General features: G+C 35.7%; 1 long non-coding RNA gene across 3 annotated transcripts in view; it reads left to right on the top strand.

The window, feature by feature from the left end:
* The first annotated feature begins 12,163 nt into the window (after positions 1-12,163).
* Positions 12,164-27,032, top strand: part of LOC148225361 (uncharacterized) — a 157,377-nt gene continuing 142,508 nt past the window's right edge. For all 3 annotated transcript variants that reach the window (XR_015806255.1, XR_015806260.1, XR_015806261.1), the window contains exons 1-2: positions 12,164-23,516; positions 24,638-24,765. This is a non-coding gene — a long non-coding RNA (uncharacterized LOC148225361). The remainder of the gene's footprint in view (positions 23,517-24,637; positions 24,766-27,032) is intronic.

Below are 27,032 nucleotides of genomic sequence, written 5' to 3'. Positions count from 1 at the left end.
CAAGTTCCCAAAAATTAGTGATTTAGAGATCACAGTGACTCCTAAATGTTGCAGGGCACTGATTACTCAACAGAGAAGCCAGTTTCTCACAAGACTGAGAGATAACAGGCAGGGATATTCTGAGGCAGCAAGGATAAGGCACTAATCCCAAGAAACCATTTCCAGCACATTCTTGATGTAGAGGAAGCACAGCAGCCATACTGAGCCTGAGATAACAAGGAAGAAGAGGCAAAGACCTCTCTCTGCAGAAATCCAAAATGGTGCTAAATTTCTGAAATATGGCTTATTGTCTAAATAATTTCTGCCAGGGTTTTTTGGTTTTGTTTTTTGTTTTTTTTTGGTTTTTTGTTTGTTTGTTTTGGGAATTTTTTGTGTGTGTGTGTGTGGTTGTGGTGTTTGGTCTTTGATGAGAATTGTATTTGACTTTTGGAGATTACTGATGTTAATGAAGAGGTTAATCATGCTCCCTTTAGGGGAAATGAAAAGAAGATTCCTGGTGAAGGAATGAATCAGTCCTCCCTCCTTTGATTTTTATGTTTTTCAGAGGAGAATCCACCTACATGTGCAGTTGTTGAATGTTCTGATTTTCTGCTATTACTCCACCTCTTCCCTTCAGTAAGCAACCAGAGCAGCTTTGCATTCTGCTTATCCTCAGATAATTCAGCATTCAGTGGGCTAATAATATGGGTATTGAGGAAGCCAGCAACAGAAAGTCTGCTTGCTGACAAAGCATAAATAAGCTTTAGCTGGTACTTACAGACAGATGTATATAGCAGCTGGATCTGAAAGAAGATTTGGAGTGCTCAGCACTTGTTTGAAGGCTGCATCCATATATGGTTTTCATGTCTGGATGAGCAGCACTTTGTGTTGTCAAATACTGCATGGGGGAGAGAGGGAGAAATTCTGGCAGCATTTGGTAGTTAACTGTGAGCAGGCACTGGTGCCAGAAAATATTTCAACATCAAAAATAGCTACATTTCTGTACAGACTTGAATGATACCTAAGGGTTCAAAACATCAGATTCTTATTTTCACTCTATAACTTAGGCAATAGCAGAAAAGGGACATGAATACAGGATAAGAGTAGTTTTAAATTTATAAATTAAGGTTTCCTTTTATTTGGAGTCACCTATATGATGTAGTGTTAGGCAAGATTCATTATGAGTCTTCTCTGGCTATTCAGCTGTTGGCTGTTATAGATTGCTTCTTAAAGAGCAAGAGCTTTTGCTCTGTAAACTTTGTTTATTGTTAAGGTACCAATGCCCTCATGATTGCAAGTACCCAGATTGATCTCATGCCACATTGTAAGCAGGGAAATGAGAGATTTTTATTTCATATCTAAAGACAGGATGATTTTTGATGCATTTGTGGAGTATTCTGCAAGAATGTCAATTATAAATTAAAAGGCATGTTATCTTAGAGTGCTGTTAAAGCTGTAAGAACCAAGTTTTCCAGAGTTCTCAGAAGAGACTCTTTTCTTCTTTTCTTCTTTCTCCATGGTGGGAGTAAAATCACCTTTTTTTTTTTTTTTGAGAAGTTGAGGACAATAATTCTGAAAACTCAAGACATCTTTAATGAAGAAATTTGAGTGATCCCTGAACAAAAACCAATAGCTGCCACTGGAAGAAGTGGCAGCTTCTGGAAGCTGCAGCTTCCAGCTTATGGAAGAAGCATGTCTATTGTGTGTAGTAATTCACCCAGCTTTTGCCTTTCTTGCTGATAATAATAAAAAATTCTCCCAGTAAGAAGTAATTTCCAGTTGGGAAAGCAGAATAATACTTTCATACATTTTCAGTATGTCAGTAAAGAAGTATATCAAATTGCAACAAGAATATAGTCCAGTTCTGTGATACAAACAATATTCTCCATAAAGAGCATGGACCTCTCTGGGCTCACAGAGACTTTGGATTCATTTCTGAGGAAGCACTGGCATTTTTATGGAAATGACAACTTTTCAGTGTCAGACTGGCAAAAGGCTGGTGAGAAGCTTTCCTGATGTGTTTGCCCAGACGGATGTTTAAGAAGAACACATTTCACAGACATCTGCATCTCCATGGCATTCTGAGTTTTTTCTGGTTCATGGCTGTTCTGCTGGTTCAGAGAAGGCTGACAAGACAGATAAATGCAACAGCTGGCTTAGTTGCTCTTCTCTTTCTCCTAACCTCATAATTTTTTTTTAAACATTTCACTGATCTTGAGAAGGCACAGGACAAGGGATTTTAAGTCTTGAAGTCCTCATTCTGTTTGGTTAAGTGGTTCAGTGGATATTTCTGCAAATGTCTGGGATATGTCATTCTTTAAAAATGTATATTATAAGTATCTTTCATGTCTGTACCTTAACATAGGTGCTGCTTATTCCACTTTATAAATTTAGGCAAAAATATAATGCCAGTATAATATAACAAAAAATAAGCCATCTTTCTTCCTTTTTTTATTCCTCTAATTTTATAAACCACGCCATACTACAATCCCTGCTGTTAGGATTTTACCTACAGATTCTGAAGAGATACGATATTTATTGCCATAAAATGCCATTAAAGATTTTTCTTCTTCTCTAGTATAGATCTGTGAGACATCAAAACTGCTAATATGGGAGTCATGGCCTGTTTTGTTTAAATTAACCCAGTTATTGCAAATTTAATTCTGTGGCAGTGTTAGCTATCAGTCCAAGGTTTGTACACGATTTAAAGAGAGTGGCTCTGCATAGAAACTCCAACAAACATCCATGGAACCAGGGTAATAGTTGTTCAGAATACAGTGATTTTATTTAGCCTAAAATCCAGACCATTATTAAGCTTGAAACAACTGCCCATTACTGCTGTTTGGTCCTACTGATTTCAGTGTATTTGTGTTATGATGTGTTCCCCTTGAGATCCCCATATGTTACCCTAGAAACCATGTTTACAGATTGTAATCCTTTGTACTCTACAAGTTTGAGCAATCAGATTACAATACACCAACTTTAAAGTGATTTCCAGTTTAAAACAGCAAATGTGAGGCAAGAATTTGGGTCAAATTTCTATCAGTATTTTTCTGTTGACTTGTTGAACAATTGTTATAGACAAGACATTGCTATGGTGGCCAGAAGGTGAATAAACCTCAAGAAGAATTTTGCAGCCTGAAATAGTTGACTGTTAAAAACACCTATTTTTCCATTTGTTACTCATACATTCTGATGTAGAAGTGCTGTTTGGAACATCTCCAGTAGTCCTTGAATAGTTTCTGATAGATGCATAGGTAAATGTTCCCTAAAAATGCATCACAATGAACATCCAACACCGAATATTTAGGTGATGGTCTATTTACTCAAATGTTAATACTGAGACAAGAATCTTTCCTCCACTGCCCTTGCAGATCCAAACAGAAGTAGGACATCCATAATTTTTACAACTTGGATAGAACAGGTGTCAGACTGTAGGTGAGTTTTAATAATTACAGTAGGGCAAGGTCCTGGTCCTTTAAGATATGTGCTATTTATTTTTTACTGATGGAAAAAAAAGAAAGAAAATCAAACCCCCAAAATTCTGTTCACATTTCAGAAGGGATGTGCAAAATCACAATTTAGCACTGGAAATTTGAAAGCACGTTTTTTTGTTAAGGGTCCATGAGAAACAAACTTTAAGGAGGTGGAAATAAAATTTCTAATTAATTCTGAAAGCACATAAAACACCTTTCTGTGTTTTTAAAATTCAAAGTTTAACCCTTTGGGGCTACTGTTTTGTAAATGGCCTTTTCAGTTGCTTTCACTGCAGTTATGGAGGCTGAAAAATACCATCTTCTTTGCTATTGTTCAGTCTTTCTCATTGGAATATGAGACCTTTTTGGACTGTTATACTGAAGAAATTCAGGGACTTTTACCCATGAGTAGCTTTAGAGTGATGTTCCATTTTTCAGAAATTAGTTTCTCATCAACTTTATTAATTATTAATTATCATATTTTACAACAGCTGTAATTTTCTGGGTTAGCATTAAAATGATTCTTGCATTGTCTTTCTACAGTTTTGTTCATCTGATTAACTTGAACTGGTTTATTGCTATGCCATCCATTTAAATTAACAATCTGCAAAGAAAGCCGATAAAATGCTTCATACATCCCATTACTCGGGTAGTAATAGTTACTCAATTAGGCACAGCTACTTCAGTTTTAAGTCTGTTCCTTGATGATCAACAAAACACATTAATTTAAAATATTGCTAACAAACAAATCTATTTAAAGAGATGCATTTTAGCAGGTAGAAACAACATTAATGGGGAGAAAAATGTTGTTTTACCTATTAAGCATCTGCAGTACAACTGCTAACACATCTAGGAAGCAGTACAAACTTTCCAGCTGTGACCTCCAGCTGCAAGAGTGTAGCCTGATTGATTGTCCCTCGACTTTCAGATGTGGTGAACTAGGAACATTTCTGAACATTTTTTCCCATCATGTGGATGGGGATGTGTATGGGGGGGTTGAGGATGGGGATATCTTGTTGTAAAGTTTATCTAGCATTTGATATGTTTTGGGAACTTCTGTGAAATAATGATAATCTGCTGCAACAATATTGGTCGTAGGAAACATAGTTCAGAACAGAGTTTAAAGACAGCTAAAAACACCATTTGATGACATATATTCAGTCCTGCTCCTCAGCATTAGCATTTTTTACACACTGGAGAAAAATATAATGGAACATACTGTAAAAACTCCGACAAGCTTTCAGTCTCAGGAGCACTACTACAGAGCTGCATTTATAGCTTAATACACTTCCAGTATACTCAATGCTACATTAGCAAAATGGCAGCTCTGACCTGAAGAAATGCTCTGTCTCTGAAATGCGAAAAGCATGACTCATTAATAATTTCAACATTTAAAAAGTAGAACTCCACTGCTTTTTTACAACTCTGTCGATCCTGCAGACATAAGAATTAAATGTGTTGGTACTTCCTATATATGTGCTACTAGAATTCTGAGGCTGAGTGCTTCTATGAAGATTGATTAAACATCATACTAATTCTGCACAGCCAGCATGTTACACAGTTTTTGTAAGTGAGTAAGCCAAAGCATGGAGAATCTGCTTTGCCAGACATTACACAACTAAGTTGATACCCTTGACAACACCAGAAAAAGAGTAAAGTAAGGAAAAAGCATGTGGAAGTGTGAAATTTTAAAAAAAAAAAAAATTTGCCTCAGCAACTGAAAGCTGGAAAAAAAACCGTTGTGGTTTATTGAAACTAAAACATATAATGAAATTTTGCAATTAAATGGAAGGAAAAATTAAAACTCACTTGAAAAGACAGATATCAAATTTCCTTTTGAACTTATCTCTTTGTTGTATCCTGGCCGATGTATTTTTAAAGTATGTTCTTTTCATCAAACATCCTATAATACTTAAACTATAAATTGCTTAGTAGTATTATTCTTCACAACTTAAACAAAGCTGTGCTTGTCAAAATAAAGGAACAAAGTACCCTCTGTGATGTAGTATCCTTGAATTTTTTAATCCTGTTTGTTTATTTACATACTAATTGCAAAAATTGATAATCCATATGAGGCCACCTAGGTCCATGCAAATGAGTTTTACTGTAGGTTCTGATATTGTAAATATTTATTTAGCTGTCCAAGTTATTTGACAGTTATTTGTTAACCACTACAATTTTTCTGTAAAGGACAGGTTTCTTTGTAAGAGGTTCCTGAAGGGGAAAAGACTTTAAAAGAAGAGTTATTAGTAGAAAGCTTCTTTTTAATTTTATTATGCAATATTATGTATATTTTGTATAGTTATATAAATGTATAATAATAATAATAATAATAAGATTTACACTATCATCCATCACTGCATAATATACTATGATATAACCAGTCTTACTTGCCAGTGAACCAGTGAACTTTGAACCAGTGTTCAAAGAGAGAATTGTCAGTTCCAAACCAAGTTGTAGTCACTTGGAAGTTTGGGGAGAAATATATGAAAATACACTTTAGCATATTTCTGCATTTCCACTGGCTCACTTTTTAGGTGTTAGACAAATATTTTTGCAATGGGCTGAGGTAAATGAAATCTCAAACTCTGAGGAATGTTACCTTTATACCACAAAATTGCTTCAAGTTTCATATATATTTGATGAACATATACTGGTTATGTCAGATACTATTATTTTTAATAATAAATAATGACTTCCAGAAGTCATTAAGCTTTTTTCATGCTTTTTGTCCATATACATATCTTGACAGTTTGGAGTTCTATAGGAGATTTAAAAATATCAAGACTTCTTTAATCCGTCTGATAATTATCTTTAACATTTCTGTTACAAATGTACAAGGTGTGTCATGCTATGTGTTTTATATTAAAATGTGTATATAAATGTCAAATACTTATTCTCTCTGAAAGATTTCAGGCTTCGTTATGTGTAATAATAGAATTAAGTGAGCTTTGACTCACACTTTTCTCTGTATAGACTCATAAATGAATACTGGAAAGAATTACAGTTTTCCTGTTAAAAGAAGGTGTCTGATCTTCTTTTGTTTAGAGTTTCAGTATCTTTTTATTAAATATCAGATGAAGTTTTAAAAATTAACCAGTTAATTTTTAAAACTTCATCTGATATTTAATAGGTTTGATAATAGGCTTGTTTAGTAATTACACTGAATAAAAAGAAGAAATGTAGTTGCTCCGTAGTTCTGTCTTAAAATTCAGGATTCTGAATCTACATCTTTGTAAGAATGCAGACATTAACAATTGTGTGCTTCTGCAAATCGAAGCTGCATGTATTAACCAGACATAAAACACATAAGAATTTACGTGTATGGATCCAAAATCAGTTCCGCATGAAAATATTTAAATATTTGTATTTTTAATATTGAGTTTAAGTTAATTTTAAAACTAAGTTTACAAAGGGGCCTTCACTGCATCTGGATTTAAATATTGCCTCTGTATGTACATATGGATAATATCTGCCTTCATAGACTGCAGTGTTCTCTCATTCTGTAAAGTAACATCTGCAAATTGATGCATTTTTAAATCTTCCATCTAGTGTTAAAGAGATAAAGTGTGTGTAAACTCAGGTTTGCTCAAGGGTAGGCAGGCACACAAAAAATTATACAAACACTATCGTTTGTGATTATGTTCCTTAACCTCTGAATAATTACAGAATTATTTATTGTTAGTGTTTAGTCTCATTTGTTGATAGTGGCCCTTCCCTTCTTCCCCTTGGCCTCTAAAACACTTTTTTTATGCCAAACTTGCACCATATGTTCTATTGTTACAACTTCAAAATGTCAGGTGTAATGTTCTTGACATTTAAATCATGTACTTAATTTGTATTGTTGACACACATTGGATTAAATTGTCTGTCTTTAATAAAAATGGCTTATTTTTTGTTTTCTTTTTCTTTTGTTTTTTAATTTTTTGAAATGCAAGTAAATGAGATACTCCGATCTTTTTCAGAATTAATTTGCTTGATAAATATTATCTAGTCCCAAAAAGACATTGTATCAATACTTCCAGAATTTATGTCACACGTCTTCATCCTGAAACCTGATCTAAAGCAACACAACTATCATATTTACATTAGTATAAGCTTGAAACACAATCAGCAATGCAGTCCTTCTCAGAGGGGAGGTGGGGCTGGAAAATACATAAAAAGAAGCTTTCTCCTAAAATCTGCTGGAGAGAAGGGAAACTAAATGAGTAAATAGGCATCAGTAACTTGATGAGATACTGTTCTTTTGCAGGAGGAGTGACATCACAAAATTGTATATTTCTTCTGCCCATTTTGTTGCCTTTCCTGGAAAGATTTTAACTTTTTCATCTTGAAGAACCATAGGATGATAGCTGTTAGGATGAGACTGTAGACATTTCTTTTGCCATCTCAGTAATACTGTGACATCTTAGTTTTGGTTTATTCCCTGTTGACACCTCTTGAGTTGAGGTCTGACATTCGTGTTGATTCTGATTCCTGATCTTTAGGTTTCATTCTTATCTTTACCAGAAATGAGTTTTGCTGGCTGCCCTTACTTCTCGTTGTTTCTTTGTAGAGATATCAAGTTCCTTAAGAGTAGACTTAGGGTCATATGTTGACATTTTCCTCTCTCAAGTCTTGATGCAGCAGCAATGGTTTCCTTTCTGAAGCTTCTGAAGTTAAATTCTTGGAAAGTGATAGTGTGCATAGACTTGAAATCCTCATCTCCACTGCTTCATAATTTAACAATGTCTTAGGTCTAACATAAAGACTGTTGCTCCTCATGTGTGAAGATCAGAGCTGTTCAGACTGATTTCTAACAGGGAATCTATTACATGAATTCTTATGCAAATTTCAGAGTGGAAGTAGCTTGTTTAAGGTACCCTTTGTTGCATGAACAATTTTGTATGAACAGTCTTGAGAGTGAACTGTTTACTTCAGCTGTTCTCTCTGTGCTGTTCATTTGTCATGCTGTGTGAGTGGCCACCTCAGCTGCCAAGGACTGAGTTTTCTCCCTGACCGAGCGACTGAAACTTTCAATATGTAATCACAAATTAATAATATATGATGAATGCTCATATTTGCACATGGATAGCCTGGTTTGCATGCAAATATTGGAATTAAGATTGCTCTTGGTGTTTTAGGGTATATCTAGGAATGCCCAAAAAAAAAACCTCTCATGGTGCATTCTTCTAAGAAGCCATGCCCCATCACTGTTAGGTGTAAGTACACTCTCCATCACACCTTTCAAAGTCATAGAAGTTTTAATGGACTATGTTGCCACTGGGATCCATGTCCTCCATTCCTCAATCCAGTTAATAAAATTTCATTCAGTTTTGTTCCAGGAGATGGTAGTTTTGCACCATTGCTACTGGCATATAGGGAGGTGATGGCAGCACCAGAGATCATGTGGAATCATGAATCTTTTGATTGGTGAGTTCAAGGTGGTATGTTGTATTGTCTTTTTTGCATGACCTTGAGGGAGAAATTTGGAGGATTAAAAAGCAGTAATGAATTGAAATTTTCTGCATCTTTAAATAGATACATTTATATGTATAAAAATACAGAACCATGTATTCATAAATATGTAAACAGATATGTAGGCACATACATGCATTTGTGTGTGTGTAGGTGAATCATGGTGGAGAGGACTGAGAGGCTCCTATTGTCCAGCCTTCACAGGTAATTTGAAATTTTTAACTTCCATGTAAACATCATAACTGTACTCTCCTAAGTACAGTGTTTTCTCCCCGAGTTTCTGTCCATGACAGTCCTCCTAATGGGCTTCTGGGGTTATGAAGCTGACAAGGAACATAAGGGAAGGACACAGTTACCTTCCTTAAAGTTTCTGCAGTGTGATGATAATCGTTAGGATGATATAGTTCCTGGTGTCTTAAGTATAAGCTGATATTTGGTTGGTCTGAGCTTGCCTTCAAGAATCTGTCCTTAGAAATGCTTCATCCACTGTAAGTTTGTAATTGGTTTGTTTTGGAATGAGTTCTCCTGGCTCAGTGCTAGGGCTTAAATCAGCAGTGGTAGCCTTCAGCAAATTAGAGAATTTCTCAACCAGTTTGAACCTGAACACTTCTTTATGGTCAGAAATCAAGCTTGAGAAAATGAGAGGAAAATGCATGGTGAGAATTCCATTTGCAGAGAAGAAGCAACTGCTAAGTGGTACAGATGAGAAAAGATAAACAGAGGTTTAAAAATTTTGGTTAGTAGTGTGGCCATTGCCTCCAGAAGCTGGGCATAATAATGTATATAGAAACTGCTTCGTCTTTTATAAAGGTTTCACCCTCTCAGCTGAAGGAAGTAACTATTCCCTGCATGTTCCACATTTTTCAACACTGAGATGTTTTAAATTGAAAAAAGTAACTGGGTTACCCAGAACATCTGCATGCCACATGGGATTCCTGTGGCCTTACCATCTCTCTTTACAAAGAAATCTACATGATGCTTTACATTATACATATTTGTGTATGCATAGTGCAGAACAAAACCTTTAATTATATCAGCATAAAGAGGGATACAACAGCTATCAAACATCAAAAGTTTTTACCATCATGTGCATTCCTATCACAGCTATCTGTTGACTTCTTGGACTGTTTTAACTAAGTACAATATATCTATATTCCATATGCAAATTCCACTGTGAGTGATTTGCCTGTTTTGTAAGCTAGACTGCACCTGTAACATGTGGGATTGAGTTAAAAATGACAAGCAGACAGGCACAAGGCACATTATCTTGACAAACTCAGCCTCCGAAAATTAGCCTATGCCTGAATTATTAAAATAACAAGGAGTATTTCACTCAGCTGTGGAGAAATGCTCCTAATTGTCCACTTTAGCCAACTTCTTTCAGACTTCACGATCGGTCAATTTACAGTAGCAGCTTGCAAATTCCTGAACTCCCATTAGAGAAAAGTGCAACAGCAGTCCAACACACCCTCATTTATTTTAATAACCTGCCAAGCAGACATGAAAATGTTAAAGTTAGAAGGCTGTAACATGACAGGAACCTGACTTGTCACAGCCACATTATAATCTAGTTAAACTACTTTCTTTCTGCCTTTCATGTCTTTTCAGGTAAGTGGAAAACTAATTGTCAAATTACTAATTTTGTTGGCATTAATATCAATACTAAGGCTAGAGAAGCATGAATAGATAGGCCTGTGGGTTTTCTTCATATTGTGCTTGAATACTGGAAAGCATTCTGAAAATACAGAAGGATAAAACTGGAGCCCAGTCTTTTATCAACAATGACCTATTTATTTTAAGAGGCATTAAAGCTCTATAAACAGGCTAGTTAAAGTCTCTAGGTTCTTTTATTATTATTTAATGTCTGGAAATCTTGTTTACTTCAATCTTGTTTCCTTTGTGCATAATAGTGTACCTGATGTAACAGGGCCAGTATTCACATCTAAAGTATTAATGGCAGAGTCTGATTGTGTAGGAGACTACAAGGAACTGCACTACCGAGTAAAAAGTCTTCAGCAATGCCAGGGTCATACTGTCTTTTAAAATGAACTGTAAGTAGGTCATGCTTCAACTGCAGACAGGGTCGAGAACATTACTACACAAAGTGCTTGGGATGGTTGAGGAACTTGTTGAGAGAAGTGGAGACAGCTCAGGTGGCTGGGACAAGGACCTAATTGCAAAGAACATGGAGATATGAATCCATCTACAGATATGCTGCTCGACCGTTTTACAAAGAGTGGCTTGCCCTACAGGGCATGAAGGTTTCCAGGTGCCTTCTCATGGCAGGACAGAATCTATTACTTATGTCTGAAATCAATTTTTCTGTTTTTCAGGGTGGGGCGAGTGTGGGGTGAATATGGATGGTGTTTGTTTGCTTGCTTGCTTATTGTTTTTCTTCACCATTTGATGATAACCTTTCTGGGGAATTTAGTTTGGCTTCATAAGTGTTTGCACAAATTTTGCTCTCCATCGTGGTACTGATAGCTTTTTATGAATAATAAGTCTTCCACAAAGAATACTCATATACTTAAATACTAACATTTCCCACTAGCACTTGAAAGCTTTTCCTACTAAGTACTTAGCTTTGCCTCTATTTCATCTGGAATGGGCTAATTATTAGCTGTAGTTTTGCAGGTAGCTAAATGTTCAGATTGTAGAAGCGTGTTACAATTTCTTGTACAATTTGGGACAGAATTTATTTTCCATTGTCTTTTACTTGCTCTTTTTTTCTCTGCTGAAAAGAAAGATGCAGAAGCCCATGCTCGCAGCCTCAGCACTACAGTTCTGTCCCAGCAGGAACCAGAAAATGTATCATCAGGAAAAATAGTCTTGATGTTACTGACGAGATTATCAAGAGTGTGATTGCACTTGAGTGAGTGCTATGGCTATGTAAATACACTGTGGTGGAGAACATGAACCTAGGCAAACACATAACAGCACTGAGCACCAGTAGGTCTGAAACACTATACTCCTAAATATTCTCTATTCCTCTGCCCATCTTCATCCTCTCTCTTCTGACTACTCTCACCATTCTTTGTGCATTTGTACAAAATGATTTGGCAAGGTTTTGAGTAGAGCACAAACATTTGCAAAGTGTCATTATTGCAATGAGCAGGAAGAGAAGAAAGAGAGGAGGAGGGAAGCAGGTCTGCTGGAGCCCAAGCAGGGATGGGCAAAGCTAAGAGGTACAATTAGCTTTCCAGTTCCCAGAAGATAAGAAGTATCAAGAACAAACTTGGGATGGTAAATGAGACAACTAAGGGCATAAAAGAAGCCAAGTAGCACTCAGGCTGGATCTTACAAATAACTGATTTTCTGGTGTTACCGTCCAAGGAGGGAATATTTCTGTGTCCCCTGAGAACTGGGTCACCTGAGAACAGCTCCTACAGGGCTTCACTCAGAGTGAAACAGTGCCTTCCTTATGAGGTGTTAAACTCTCTTTTGAGAAAACTCACTGAATATCAGAATAACTGATATATTAGGTAGGATGGAATTTTTGCTAAATCATTTTCCTGCCTAATTAAAGCTTTTTGAATTATTAGAAGTTAATCCAAATACAATGATTTTTTTTTGTCAGTGACACTCCCTTTATGTGTGACGTATACCCTCCTATACCTAGTTCTCACTGCCAGCAATCTACAAAGTACTTATAAATGTGCTTTTTACTTTTCCCATTGTCTGTTTTAAAAATGTCTCCATTTTGGGAGACACGAAGACATCCGTGAATGTTTAACTTGCCATTAGCATCTATATTTTATGTTTGAAACATTTAAAAGCTTCTGTTTTAAATAAAGATAAACACATTCCTAAACATCTGTGCAATGCATGAGACAGAACAATTGAGTAAGCATCAAAGTGCTTAATAGATAAAACAGTGCTGGATGTGGTAAAATAAACAGGACTTAATCCCTTTATAACTTGAGTAAATAAATACAGCTTTAATTCAGATACAGTTTTGCCTTTAGGTTGCTCTGTTCTGTTAACACCTATCTGTCAGCAGTAATACCATGTAAATGAGCCACTCTGAGCCTTTCCCCTTGCATCTTGTTTAATCCTCTTCCATTCTTCTAATCATCCTACACACAGAGGCCAATATCTATTTTCATCTGGCAAGATAGGATCTCCTAAGGAATTAAAGACGGTTTCCACTTAGCTCCACAGTAGGCAAAGGCTGGGCTGTGATCTAGGGCTTTAGGGACTTCTCATAATGCGCTGGTGCTTGCTAGATCGAAGAATTGAGTTCTGGCTACTGGATTTTTAATCCTCCTGTGGCTGATGTTGGGCACTCCAGTGATTTAAGATCTTTGATTGCTCAGAGCTTGGCCCTTTGATTGAGTGAACTTCTGAAGACAGCATGTGAGTGATTTCAAGTTAGTGGTTTTAAGTAACTACTGGAAAAAACAGATAGAAAAAGCCCTGTGATTAAGATGCACCATCTCTCTTTTTAATTGACTTTCTGAAGCTATCTGATGCTTTGCTCTCTATACACAAAAGAAAAACTATATAGATCAGTATTTGTTCTAATGAAGAACTCAAGTGTCAGAGTATTTGTCTGTGCTTGTTTGCAGTCACATGTCATGTAAAGTTGTAGACACTAAAGGATATATTTTAGAAACACACTTCTCACAGGACACACATTAGAAGTATCAGCAAATAAAGCCTCAATGCATAGGACTAAGATAAATAGTTAATATCATTTTGGTTTGTAATATATTTTCAGATACTATGTATTTGCTGGCTGAAGAAAAGTACATGCATAAAGGCAGGTAGGGGCATGGAAAAATATTTATCTTGGCAATTTGAAGTATTAGCAGTTTGTGAAACTTTGAAGTGACCTCACATATTTCCTTAAAGATGAAGCTAGGGCTTATAAAGTTAGGCAGTGCCTGGCAATTGAACAACTTTGCTAGCTGGGAGCTGAGTTTTCCTACTCCTGTCTTACTTGCTGCTTAATTGTCAGGTTCATAAAGCGTTGCAGAAAGCTGCTCCTTTTGCTTAGTGAGTCAGATGTAGGGTAGTAACCACGTTTCAGGATAACCACAGCAGTTACAAATATCATTCCTATTCACTGGGTATGTAATTTAATTCTGTTTTTTAAACCTCTCTGCAAGGAAAATGGCATAGGGATCTTTGCCTTGCAGCAATTCAGGCATTTCAGGCATGCACCAGGAACAACTAGTTGTTTTAAAAAGTGTAAGTGACACTGCATCTCTTTACTGACCTTGTAGATAGAGGGGTTTTAGTTTGTAGTTACATAGCACATTTGGTATGTTTTGTATATGTTTCTACCTGTAAACTGTATGTACATGTCTCCACGCTGCCATATACATGTTGTGTTTATATGAATGTGGTAGCTTCAGGAGCTATGAAAATTATTAACATTTCTCCTTAATGAAATAAAGCGTTGCTTGTCTTCTCCAGTGAGGGTTTCTCATGCATTCCCTTCATCCAGCTGTCTGTTCAGAACAAAATGTCAGGTTTTCCTCCACGTTTCACTCCCTCGTTGCTTTTGCTTTGTGTAGACCCATAGCTCACTGTTTTGGGTGTCTGTCTCACATTAGTCTTATGTCTTTCCCACAGTTGTCTTTCACAATCTAAGGTTTACAATCCTCCCAGATTTGAGCTTTTGCATTGGAGCTGCACTGACTGAAGAATGGGAGTGTTTGATGCTGATACCCTTTTGTTCTGTGTGAACATCCTCTGTAATCTTCTCGAGCTGGCTTTAGGGAATGCACAACTTTGCTTTTGCACTTGAAACTGGGCTTAGTAAATATGCTAATAAACTGTGCATGTGAGTTTGGGAGTCTTATTCAGACAGCGTAGACCGTTCTACTGCATTTCTGATGGGCACATACTTGGTCATTTGGGCATGCTTATATGTGTGCACATGGTGTGGGAAATCTGCATAATCAAACATCGGGCAGTATAACACTGCCTGTATAATCGTTCATTAATTTTATTAAAGGTGAGCTGAGACTTGAATGAGGATTAATTATAAAAAGTAAAAAGCATAATTAATAACATAATTTTCCTCTTACAGCTTTCTTTTTCTCTGAATTCTTTTTCCTGGTGCTCTAATTATTTCCCATCTTTTAAAATTCACTTTAATTTTAATTTAACTCTCCCTGGGCATGCAAACTTGACAAGTATTTTTTTTTCTCAAAGATTGATTGACAGCAGTTCCGAACTGTCACAGTGCTAATTAAAACCTTGAATCTGTTTTTTTTATGAAGCCTGTAAAACTCTGCAGTGCTACAGGATCCAGAATCTTGTGTCTTGAATGAACTTTTTTAACAGCTAATATGGAATCATTATTAGTTGCTTTCCTCAGGCTTGATATCCAGCTCTCTGTTTATCACTGATTTTAGAGCCTGTGTCAACAACGTGCAAAGCAGAAGCCTCCCAGGCAATGATACCTGCTCCGTCTAGCCAATGTCATTTTACACTTTGCCTTTGCTGCTTGGGAGAGTGGGAAGAGTTGGCCCTTACCAAATGGCAAGACAGTTTTAACTCACAGCCCTGTATATTTATGGGGAATTTTTGGTAGGAATACAGTAGTCATATTTTACCATCTGTGGACTGACTGACTCTACTGAAACTGTATTGTCAGGAGTCTTTTACCTTACACTTGAAAGAAGAATATTGTTAGCATAAAGCATTGAGTGCTGTATGCATCAGAATTGGGTCCTGATTTCTAGCTTGCAAACTTTCTGGAGGCCAGAGTATTTCCAGAATCTTAAGGTAGGCATGTCTGGAAGCTAAGGTAAGCATCTACCACTAAGTCGCAATTGTAAAGGCAGTGTAGAATAACCGTCCTTGCATTCTGTTGGTATATGGCTGTCTTCCTCTCTCTAACCCTATATTAGTAAATTTTACAATAGAGCAGAGATAATTCTGTGAAGGTCGAGGATTCAGCATTCCTTTCTTTGTGGCACTCAGTAGAAATGAGCAACTGTAAGGCTGTGTGAGATGACATTGAGCAGCAAGCATGTTACCAGTCCTGGTCAGAACATCCAGAACAGGTCTTGCTGCTTTTCGTGGACATGATACCACTGTGTTACTTCTTTGTAAGTACAATTCATTCATACAATAAATACTTAGTGTGACAATTTTGATTACGTGAATAAACCAAATGAAACTGGAGGGACTACTTCATGTTTTAAGAATCTGCTTAAATATGCTGCACAGAGACATTAGTATAACTAATCTGTATTATCAAGTTTTGGCCTTTTTGAGGGGATGTTTTTTTGATTGCCTGCCTGACCATGACAGAGGATACATTTAGATTTTTCTGCAATCTTACACAACACTTAAAAATGGGCTATTTTCTCTTTCCAATTCTTGGCATAAGTGTTCTAAAAGATAGTTATATTTAAATATTTTTTATTATTCTTTTTGATAGAGAGTGATCAAAAATGGAAAATATTACCCTCATTTAATGTAAGTATTCTTGTAATAAAATGTGTGAAAATAAAAAGTTCAACATTCTCTTTTTCACTTAAGTCAATATTGCTGCAGGTAATAACCCTTACAGAAACAAAGTAAAAACTTAAACAGTTTGGCTAAAAGTTCTTTCCTCTATCAGACACTCAACTTCTAGTATATAACCTTTAACATTCTACTAATTGTTAGTTCTCCCAATAACCATAGGCCCTGATTTTTCTTTTCTATATATACAGCCTTATCATTAGGATCACCTGCTGGAGAAGGTGCTGCCTTTTCAGTGCCTGAGTCCTTTCTGAACATGATACAGTATTAGACTCAGCTGGCTCACCTGTGGGCCTGAATGCCCAGTGTAAATCTTTTTGCCTGAGTGCCTTTCCTCTCTGTCTGAATAGTTATGTTTTCATCCTCATCATCTTCCTCCACTGAATCAAGGTCAGCAAGACTATCCAGAGGGAAGGACGGAAAAACAGCATTGTGACAAGAGATAGCAGAGCTCAGTGTGAATTGATTGGCGAAGGATGATTTTGAAAGATTCAGCAGCTGTAAAAACAGCCAGTAAAAAAACCCAGCATCTCCAGTTGATAAGGATGATCTGTCTCTTCCCTTTGCATCCCCCACATCATGCACACTTGCTGTATGTATTTAGAATGCATGTATTTCTTAAGTCTCTGCCTGCATCACTCCTTCGTCACAGTAATTTTCATGGGAAAAATTGCTATCCATCAATTTCTGAGCTGTTGGACTATTTTGGAATACATCATAAGCATATCAGGGTGTTGAGAAGAGAGGTGAAAAGGCACTTAACTTTGGAGGGCAAAAAGCAGATGTCTCTGATACATTTTTCCCTTCCCTATGCAAAAGCCTTTCTGGCAAAATTATCTTAAAGAGCTAACACAGTTATTCTTAAGGAACTGCTTTTGCCACATGTATTTTGTCTTGGCTAGAGGGGCTGTTGCTTGCATTTCTGATTTTAATATGAACAACTGCAAGAAATTGCATCTAGTGATTATAACTGCCTGCCATGGCAGTGATTGTGCCTAATTGCAGACAAGAGATATCCGTAGATCAAAAATTGCTAATTTGGATCACCTCTGCTCATAAAGATGGAAGAAATTATGTGATTTTTACTCATTTTTACCTCAAAGAAGCAATTTATCAGTCCCTTAACATCACATTTCAAACAGAAATATTACAATTAGTTAAATATAGAAATCTTAATTTTATTCTCCTCTTATAAATTATTGATAACATTTACAATAAAAGTGTTCTGATTAAGAAGTGCTAGGCTCGGTATAACGTGTTATAAATATTCTTGCCTACAAATGCTTATAAGGTAATTTTATGAGAAGCATAATAGCCTATAGCCAGATAAATACAGAATGGGAAGGTGGTAGAACATTACCATGATCTCATTTTGCATGAAAAACAATAATTTTAGTTGATCACACTCTGAGACAAACTACAGTTTTAAAAAATTGGAAGTGTTAAATAAGACAAAGTATGGTAACTTTTTTTTCTGAGTAGGAGTTTTTTATCAGCGTACAGACATTGTAGCATTCCTTTTCCTCTTGATGAGTCTCAGGGTGCAAAAGGTCTAGCTGATAAATTCTTTAATGATCCAAAGGTAAATTTGGGACATAAAGGATATCAGATATTGGAGACTGAACAAACTAATGCTCTCTGTATAGTACCAGGGGTTTATCTTTCATATAGTGAAAAAAGTAATCAAAGTTTGAGGAAGAATGACTGTCTATTTAACTTTATGAATCTGGATCTAAACAATAGATGGAAAGGAGAAAATAGAGCAGTGGTAGCTGCTGTGATTTTCATCTTTCCTCAATGAATTTGTTTCTCATAGTGTTTTTAGACTGAAAAATAATCATGCATTGTTATTAATCATGTTTATTATTACAGTGGTTAAGGGTCAGCCAAGTATTGATCCTCATTTTGCAAAGCCCTGTACAAACACAGAGTTGACAATCTAAATAGGTGAGCTGAAAATAATGTAGAGCATAAATGGCATAAACTGGTCATAGCAGGTCTTATCTTGTCAGCTCCACAGTTAATTTTAGTAGGAGCTGAATTATTCAAAAAGAGAAGCAAAGGAAGTTGGTTAGGGAATGAATGAAGGACAATAAAAGGAAGAATGTGGAAAAAGCTAAGTATGTGTTGGAGTCATGGAGCTGCTTATAAATGAAGAACTGTATTGTTATTAGGAGGCAGCTATCTACTACAAAGCCGTCTCTCTCCTCCAAAACAGAAAGTCTTATAACTGACGTTAAGTCTGTGTTCAGAACCTCAGTAGTGGAACAAATTATTGAAAGCAACATACTTTCTTTTATGTTAGCAGTGTGCAAGTAATTTGTTTTCACCCATTTTTGCATACATCATTTGGTAGCATGCAGAAAGTTGAAGGGAACCTGGGGCTGTTTCCAGTTTTCAGCTCCTCTCCACTCTGTTCTTGTTTCCTGCAATAAAAGCGTAAGCCAATTTCTAATATGCCAGCTCAGTTTTTGGGTATTACTGACACTTATTCTACTCCTTCAGACTAGGGCAGGCTCAGCTGCCGGTAAGAGTCTTAGGTTCTCATGTGGCCAAGAATTGCATGTGACTGCAGAACCTTATACTTCTCAGTCTCTGTGGAAGTATCTACTCCTGTGTGTAGCCCACTTCTTGGGAATCCTACAGTCCTACATGAAACGGCCCCCTGCATCACTTACTGCTGGAAGGAGAGGAAATTCTTAATGTCCCGATGTCTGTCAGACTCTTTCCATTGCTTGTAGTTTTTATAGTAACATTACTGCAGTAGTGCACTGGAACAGTTTGTCTGGACAGGTTGTGAAATGCCCATCCTCAGAGAGCTTCAAAATGTAATTGGACAAGGCCCTAGGCAATCTGATCTAGCTTTGATGTTAAGCATGCTTTGAACCATATGTTCATCTGAATGGCCTCCCATGACACCTTCATACCTAAATTACTCTGTGATGACCCAAATTACACTGCCAGTACATCTGTAAAACCTTTGGGCAAAAATTCTAATTTGATAACCTTTTTTTTTTCCAAGTGTTTAGGAAGGGATGGAAAGATGGCACCTGAGTTGTCTCCAAATGAAATAACAGATCTTCCAAAGCTGCATTTGAAGCAATTGCAACTGCTCCAAAAAACTTGTCATTAATGTCAAAGGCTTTTATAGATTCAATTTTCTCTTGTGGGTTTACCATTTCTTGTTCATAGAGTTGAAAACAGCTAGTGCACAATTCTTCGTTAATGATGATGTCATGTTTAAGGACTGTGGTGTATTAAGAGTTCTCAAAAGAACTAAAGTTTATGTAGTCTGTTTCATGGGAACTTTACTGCTACTTCTCTATGCCTCTTTCAGGATTTCAGGAAAGACGTTTTGTGTTTTAGAGTTCTAAACTTCTTGGTACTAACAAGTAGTCTTTTGACACAAAACTGACATCATCTGACTGGATATAAATTTGTAAAAGAATTTATCTTCATTCTTTCCTCTTCTGAAATAAATCAGGAAAACTTTTTGTGGTTTTAATTGAAATAGCTCCAGGTTCATGCTAACTGCAGCAAAATTTGGTCGTTTATTATTCCCAGATGTTCAGCAATTGTAGAATCCATCTAGAGAAAGGCAATGATAAACTGGAATAAGGTGCAGGTGGACTAAGGGATAGTTGTACTTCCCTTCCAACTGAACTCCTATTCTATTCTATTCTATTCTATTCTATTCTATTCTATTCTATTCTATTCTATTCTATTCTATTCTATTCTATTCTATTCTATTCTATTCTATTCTATTCTACACTGTTCTGTTCCGTTCTGTTCCGTTCCATTCCATTCCATTCCATTCCATTCCATTCCATTCCATTCCATTCCATTCCATTCCATTCCATTTTGAAGTTCAACATACGGTATAGAAGGCTGGACTTGAGATGTCCCTTCAAACCTGAGTTATCCAAAGGAACATTGCTCCTATGCTAAGAATCCTTTTCTCAGTGGCCAATCCCAGACACTCACAATACACCTGCTCTATGCGAATGCTCCTGCTACGTGCATCTTTTCCTCTGAGGAGGATGAAGAGGAAAATAATGTTTTTTAAAATGCCTTCACAAAGATAAACTTACTGTTCTTCCTATTTGACTCAATGGGACCTGTGAAATGTGTGGTTTCACTGCCTGGGTGAGCGTTGTTTCTTAAGTCTCTCAGTAATAAAAAGTCATGCTGTAAATTTTCATCTGAATTTGCAGTTACTATAAGCAAGATAATTATGAGATACAAAATAGATAATACTTTAGGCTGAACTCTTTGTTCAGGCCTATCTGCAAATCCCCTAATTTATAGGTACTTGCTTGCACCAAGACAGCTAAAGAAAAAAGTAAATTTTGCATTTCTTTAAAAGCTGTGTAATATGCAAATATCTATTTGATAACTCTCATTAAAGAGTTTTCTGAAGATGGACTAAAAAGGAAGTCTTGTTTGGGTAAGATCAAATTATTTTTTTGAATGATGAACTAAGGGCTCAAACCAATGTGAAGACGGTTACAAAAATGAGAGAATGACATCTTAAGCAAATGCTGTCTTGCTTCCTGTTCAGGAACATCACTTGGTGTCAGTACTGATTGATTGGCCTAACAGCTGGAACTTAGTCTTAGCAAGGATCTTTTGGATTATCAGAGAGGGTGGCAAGTGACACAGGAGGAATGTAATCTTTTTCAGGATCTTTCACTTTCATTTAACCTTTTACACAAAATCAGACCACAGGTACAGCAAAGTGAGGGACAGAATAATTCTAGTGGCCAAACTTCAATGAAGAAGTGCAGAATGGAGGATAAAAATTTGTTTCAGAGGTTTATGAATAGAGGGAAATGGCATATTGGATTTCTTTATAGACCTACAGAGTTCCTGGGCTTCTCCTTCCTGAGGGGATACTGAGTCATGCAAAAAGTGTTGTTTAAAAGCACTGAGAAGTTCCAGATTTTTCATTGTGAAAAATTAATAACAATAAAACAAGAAATTTCAGTTTGGCACCTAATTCTTCATTTGACCATCTAAATGAGTGCAATTGGTTTCCTTTATGTCACAAAAGTAGAACTTTAGAGCAGATATGGGCTTCAAATGCGCTTGTTAAAACAGGTAATTCTATTTCATCTTAGTGTACTTGGCACTTGGTAATTATGCATTATTGGTCTGTCTAGCCAGTCTTCAAAACTGCTGTTAATTATAAGAAGTCTTTGCATGGAAGTATTTTTTGAAGAGATCATAACTTTGCTCTTTTTAGTGAACTAGAAGTAAATTCTGAATTTGCTTTCTTATCATGTCCATACTCTGACTCTATAATAGGCTATTATATGATTCAAGTTCTTAGGTTTTGGATATGGTAAGAAAAAATGTAAGTGTCACTTCTGGAGTATATAGTAGGTAGTTTACTTCATAAAAAGCCAATAACTTGGCTTTTTCTTCTCCTTCCGAAATGTAGGTGACAGGTTATTTTTAAAAACACATCTTAGGCAAGTAATTCAAACCTCAAATTTCTATAGTCCTTTAAGTGTCATTTTTTTTCCTACAGGCTGTTATCAAAATAATCTAAATCACTTTCTTTCTATTAATCAAAGAATTACAGCACTTAAATTTGTAGTTGTCACTCACATAGTTTGTGCCTAAAGCATTTTGAAATTGTTTTGTGTGGTCTTTTCAATCACTCTTTTTTTTTTTTTTTCTCAAGACATTGTCAACATGCACAAAGAATGGGATCACAATGGTAATGAATTTCATTCCTTTGGGACTTAAAAGGTGAGATGCAGTCTGATCTCCAAGGATTTTAACAAAAATAGTCATTGTTTCAGAAATTCTAACATTAAACACAATCAACAACTACTCAGTCAGTGGAATATCTTTCCCAGCAAATTGGAAAATAAAACCAAGACTTTCCTACTCAGCTCAACAAAACCTAATGAAATCTATAAATTAGCATCTTCAAGAAGTTTTTACTAGTTTTCATACTGAAAGTTTAAAGATAGGTAACACCTCGTCATTGCTTTGGGCATTTTATGTCATAGCAGAATTCCTAAACCAGTACCTGCATCATGAGATTAGATTAGATTGTTATTATTACTAGGAGCTATTTGTTCATGTTGTAGGAACTTGGAAAAGCAAACATTGCTATACTAAAGACCAGGTGATCTTCTTGAAGTATTTTTGCCTAAAAGTAGCAGGGACAAATAAAAAGCAATGAAGAGTTCAAAGACTGATAGATTAGATCTATTCACATATTGGAGAGTCATGCATAAAATAAATGTGAACATAATATTTCTAATACGGGCTACTGCAAACAGTGTAGTAATTTTTAATTGATTCAATAATAAACTGGACATTGTTGAGGTCTAATATATTCTTTGACTGTGTATGTTCTTAATTAACTCTTAATAAACTGTTATTAAATTGAACAAACAGAATTTATCTAAAGATTTATGGGATAAATAAGAAATTTAGCACAGCATCATAGTCTTTCTGGGGTGATAGAGACTTTTTTTATTACTGCTAAGTAAGTTTCTTAATTAAACTATAATGTACAAAAGAGAGGAATATTAATTGTTATTTATTAATTCAATATTATTTTTAAAAGTCTATTTTGCAGTTTCACATTTTTCTTAGCTCACTATAAGTTAAGACACTTAAAAGAAACATAATTAATAATAAAACTGTAATTACTAATGCTTAACACTTAGCCTGGCATGTTGATGTAGAGAACAATAAATATTATGTAAATGATCCATTGAAGTTGACCACCACTTGTGTGGTCAGACACTTCCTATGTGCTTATTGGTGATATGTAATCTCCTTAAATTGTATTGAATTAATTTAAAAATCAGGCAATAAAGTCGACACTGGTAGAAAAAAAGCCAAGAATGACTTATGTTTAGAACTGGACAGGCATACTGAAAGAAATAAAAATATAAATGAAGGAAATAAACATATTCTTTTTTTTCTTGATTTTATTCAAAGAACAGATAGAACTCTTGGTAATTTTCTCCACCATCCTGACAGCCCTGACAGAATTGAATGTTGTGGTTTGATGCCTTTTTTTTTTAATCAGTAGGACAGTAAGAATTTCACCCATGACAGCCAAAGAGTCAGAACAAGACAAGAAAGGTAAATTTCCTCTAGTTACTTTTGTAAAGTTACAGGCAACTCTGCAAAGCCTTGAAAGGTTGTTTTTTTATTTTATGATTTTCCATTGTTTTGTTGATAATGTAATAAAATTGTAGAATAAATCAATGAAAAAAAAAATTCCTGGATAATTTGCGTATATCTTTTAATTCTGAGACTGAAAGAGTATGGAAGATAATCAATTACTTTGTTTAAATGGCTATTTTGAAGAACATTTGGCATACTAATGAAGGGGGGATAGTTCTACTTCTTAATTCTGACTGAGGCACATCAAAATCAAAATTTTAATAACATATTTAAAAAAAATATTTTAAATATTTTATTTGCTATTTCTTCTTTTAGTAGCCAGTTTGAATTTTTAACAAGGTAATCTTGCTTTTTTTTCTTGATTTCTCTTTTTTGCTTCTTTAATGATGCCTTTGATAGCTCTGGAAGTGGGGAGAGGGGAAGTGGGAAAGAGGAAAAACAGAAAAGTGAAAGTATTAATTGAGGAAGAAAAGAGAATTTGGTAAACATTTGAATAAACTCTGTTTAGTAGGTGACTTGCATCATGTTATCCTCTTCCCACAGAAAACCTTGGACTGTTCCAGTATATTTTAAGGAAGCTATCTGAAATCACACAAAGAATTGAGAGATCAATAGTCTAGCTTAGCTCCTCCAGCAGTAAAAATCAATTTTGTGGTCTCTTGCTTTCTAAGCAAAGTTTGTGGAATTACACTGTAATTATGGACAAAGTATGCAAAAAATTAACTTGTATGAAGGACAGATAGAATGCAGCAGTATCCTTTTTCTTAATCAAATAGTACTAAATTCCATTCCTTAATGACATTTTCAAATAAAAAGTTTATCACTTAAATACAGTTATCTATCCAGTGAATAAAACAGTTAATTTTCTTCTAATATGTATTTAATTTCCATTATTATGTAATCTGTATATAATAATATGTATTCCTCTTCATCCTTTAGGTGTTACATGGGGAAGGAAAAAAAAAAAGTCTTTGATTGCAGTATTTACTCTGATTTGAAAGGCAGACCTGTCATGAGTGGAACAGATCTGAAAATGGGGGTAGTGGCCAATTTATTCTGATTTTTTTCTTTTTCAGTAAATCAAGACTGCATCCATACCAGCAGCAACAAAAGAGAATGCACTGTCAAATAAAAAATCTGGATCTCAGACTGTGTTCAGCAAGACACTATCCAGTGACTGGGATTCAGGGAACAACTGACTACAGTGAGTTTCATTTTTATATTTCAATTTGATCGCCTGTTGAAGAACATACGGAAGGGTTAACCATGCCTCATTCAGTTTGGGCATGCATCATATCTGTTTGTGCATGTGAGATGACTGATGCTAAGTGGCCAGTGTGGGTTTGAAGGATTCTGGATATTTTCGTGGTAAACAGTTGTCAAAGCTCATATCACTTTTAAGTCCATCTTACAGCAGACTACCTAGGAGATACAGGGTCTTAGATTGTGTATAGAAAAGGTCTGCTCAGCATTTTAGAAAGGAGATGATACCCCTCTTATTAGGATTATTTTATAGAATTATGACTGGGCCTGCCCAAGAAGATGAAAGACAGACTATTCCTACCTCTGTGAGAGATGAATGCTACATCTGCTAGGTAAATTAGATAGATATTGTATATACAGCACTATCACCATCTTGCCATTATGTTTTATTTATATGACTTCTGAGAACACAAAAATAATCAAAGTGGACCCTAGAGATGAGATAGGCTGAGATGCACCTAGTTTCAAATTCTGTCTAGTGTGTATAGAGTGGCTGCAAAAGTCCTGTGTGCCTTCAGAAGATGGATATACCTATGTTCATGGCTGGTAGGAAAGGAATTAGAAAACAATATTAGGATTGCTGAACTCTAAGGGACTTAGAGAATAGCTTGATTTGGAAAGGACCCTAAATATCATCTGATTCCAAACCCCTGCCATGGTAAGGAATGCCACCCACTAGATTAGGTTTCTTAAACGCCCTTCCAACCTGGCTTTGGACCCTTTAAGTAGTGCTCATGATATTTCTGTGTCTTCAGCTTTGACACCAAAACTAATGGGTAATAAGTAAATTTAACATTAAAATTTTAGAGTGTACAGGGCACTGAGGACATTGAAAACTAACACAAGTCAGATATCACACTTGCATTGCTGCTGCAAGAGAAAAGAAAAAGCTATGGTCCTGTGTGGGGGATGCAGCAAGGAAATGGGGGGGTCCAAACCCTCTTTCCACCCATCTAGTGTTGTTTTTTTCTCCTGAGAAACTTCTATCCATGTAACCCGAGGGAAGAAGAAATACAGCAGTGGATTAGATCCTAAGTTCAAGGCAAATATTTCACATATTTAAAGACGTGAACACATTGTAGACATCGTCATGTTTAGAAAGTCCTAGTATGCTTGTTGCTTGTGTTTTTAGAACTTACGCTACTAAAATTACACTCTAAAGGGATTTTAACAGAATGAAAGATTGACAAGTAGTGTTTATCAGCATTTAGTATTAAAGTGGCCTGCTTAAGCCTGCTGATGAAATAGAAAAAACAAGCTTGCCTTTTAGAATTCTTTAAACAAAAAGACTTATTTTGATTGCAACAAAAAACACCCATAAATCTATGCACATATATATTGATCTTTCTTTCCTCTTAAAAATGACTCTGTCCTGGTAAGTTGGCATATTTCATAAACAAACCAACAAATTATTGATCCATCATATACTCTAAAAATCCTGTGAAGAATCTAGGTTGCTTTTAAGTTCATGCTGTACCTAAGGGAATGAAAAACTACAAAATGAAAAATAGATGTTTAAAAAGAGGCACAAATATTAGAAGATGTATAGCTGCTTTTGCTCCTACATAACCTTTCATTGTAATTCTTTCAATGTTCTTTCAATTCTTTCAGTTCATTAAAAATATTCTTTATGAGCTAATAGATTATGTTATTTGGTAATATGATTCTGTGTGGTGACTATTAGTTACTACATTAATTATCTGTCCCTGCAGATATCTCTGTTCCTTTTTGGCAAATGCTGTGACAGCATATAGTTTCTTACACAGGAATCATAAAAATTTAGGACTGCCTTATATCTTGTTATTGAAAACAAAGTTATATTCACCTTGGATTAGAGATGGATTCTGGTCACATGTCCTTTTGGAAAGGAAATAATGAAGTAGATTACAGATGTTTATTAGTTTAGTACTAATTTAATGAACAATGCTGTGAAAAGATAGAGCCAGCTAGATTTTCAGTCATTCAACCTATATTCCTTACAGTGTTTTGAGCAGTTGATGTGACATGGAGCCACCAGGAGCTTAATTGTGGATGACTTCCTAGAGAGGGATGGCAACAAGCTGATATAGTCTTTTGGAAAGGAGAGACAATTAAGGATATTACTTTGTGGTAAATAAACCACTGTTAGTGGCTATTTTTCCAGTTACTTATCCATTACCACTAAGATACAATTCTCCACGTAAGTGTAATAGTGGGGTTGCACAAGCT

Source organism: Sturnus vulgaris, chromosome 1 (assembly GCF_052056855.1).
Source record: "Sturnus vulgaris isolate bStuVul1 chromosome 1, bStuVul1.hap1, whole genome shotgun sequence".
NCBI lineage: Eukaryota > Metazoa > Chordata > Aves > Passeriformes > Sturnidae > Sturnus > Sturnus vulgaris.
The sequence above is the reverse complement of the archived record's forward strand: the minus strand, read 5'-3'. Positions and strand labels throughout refer to the sequence as shown.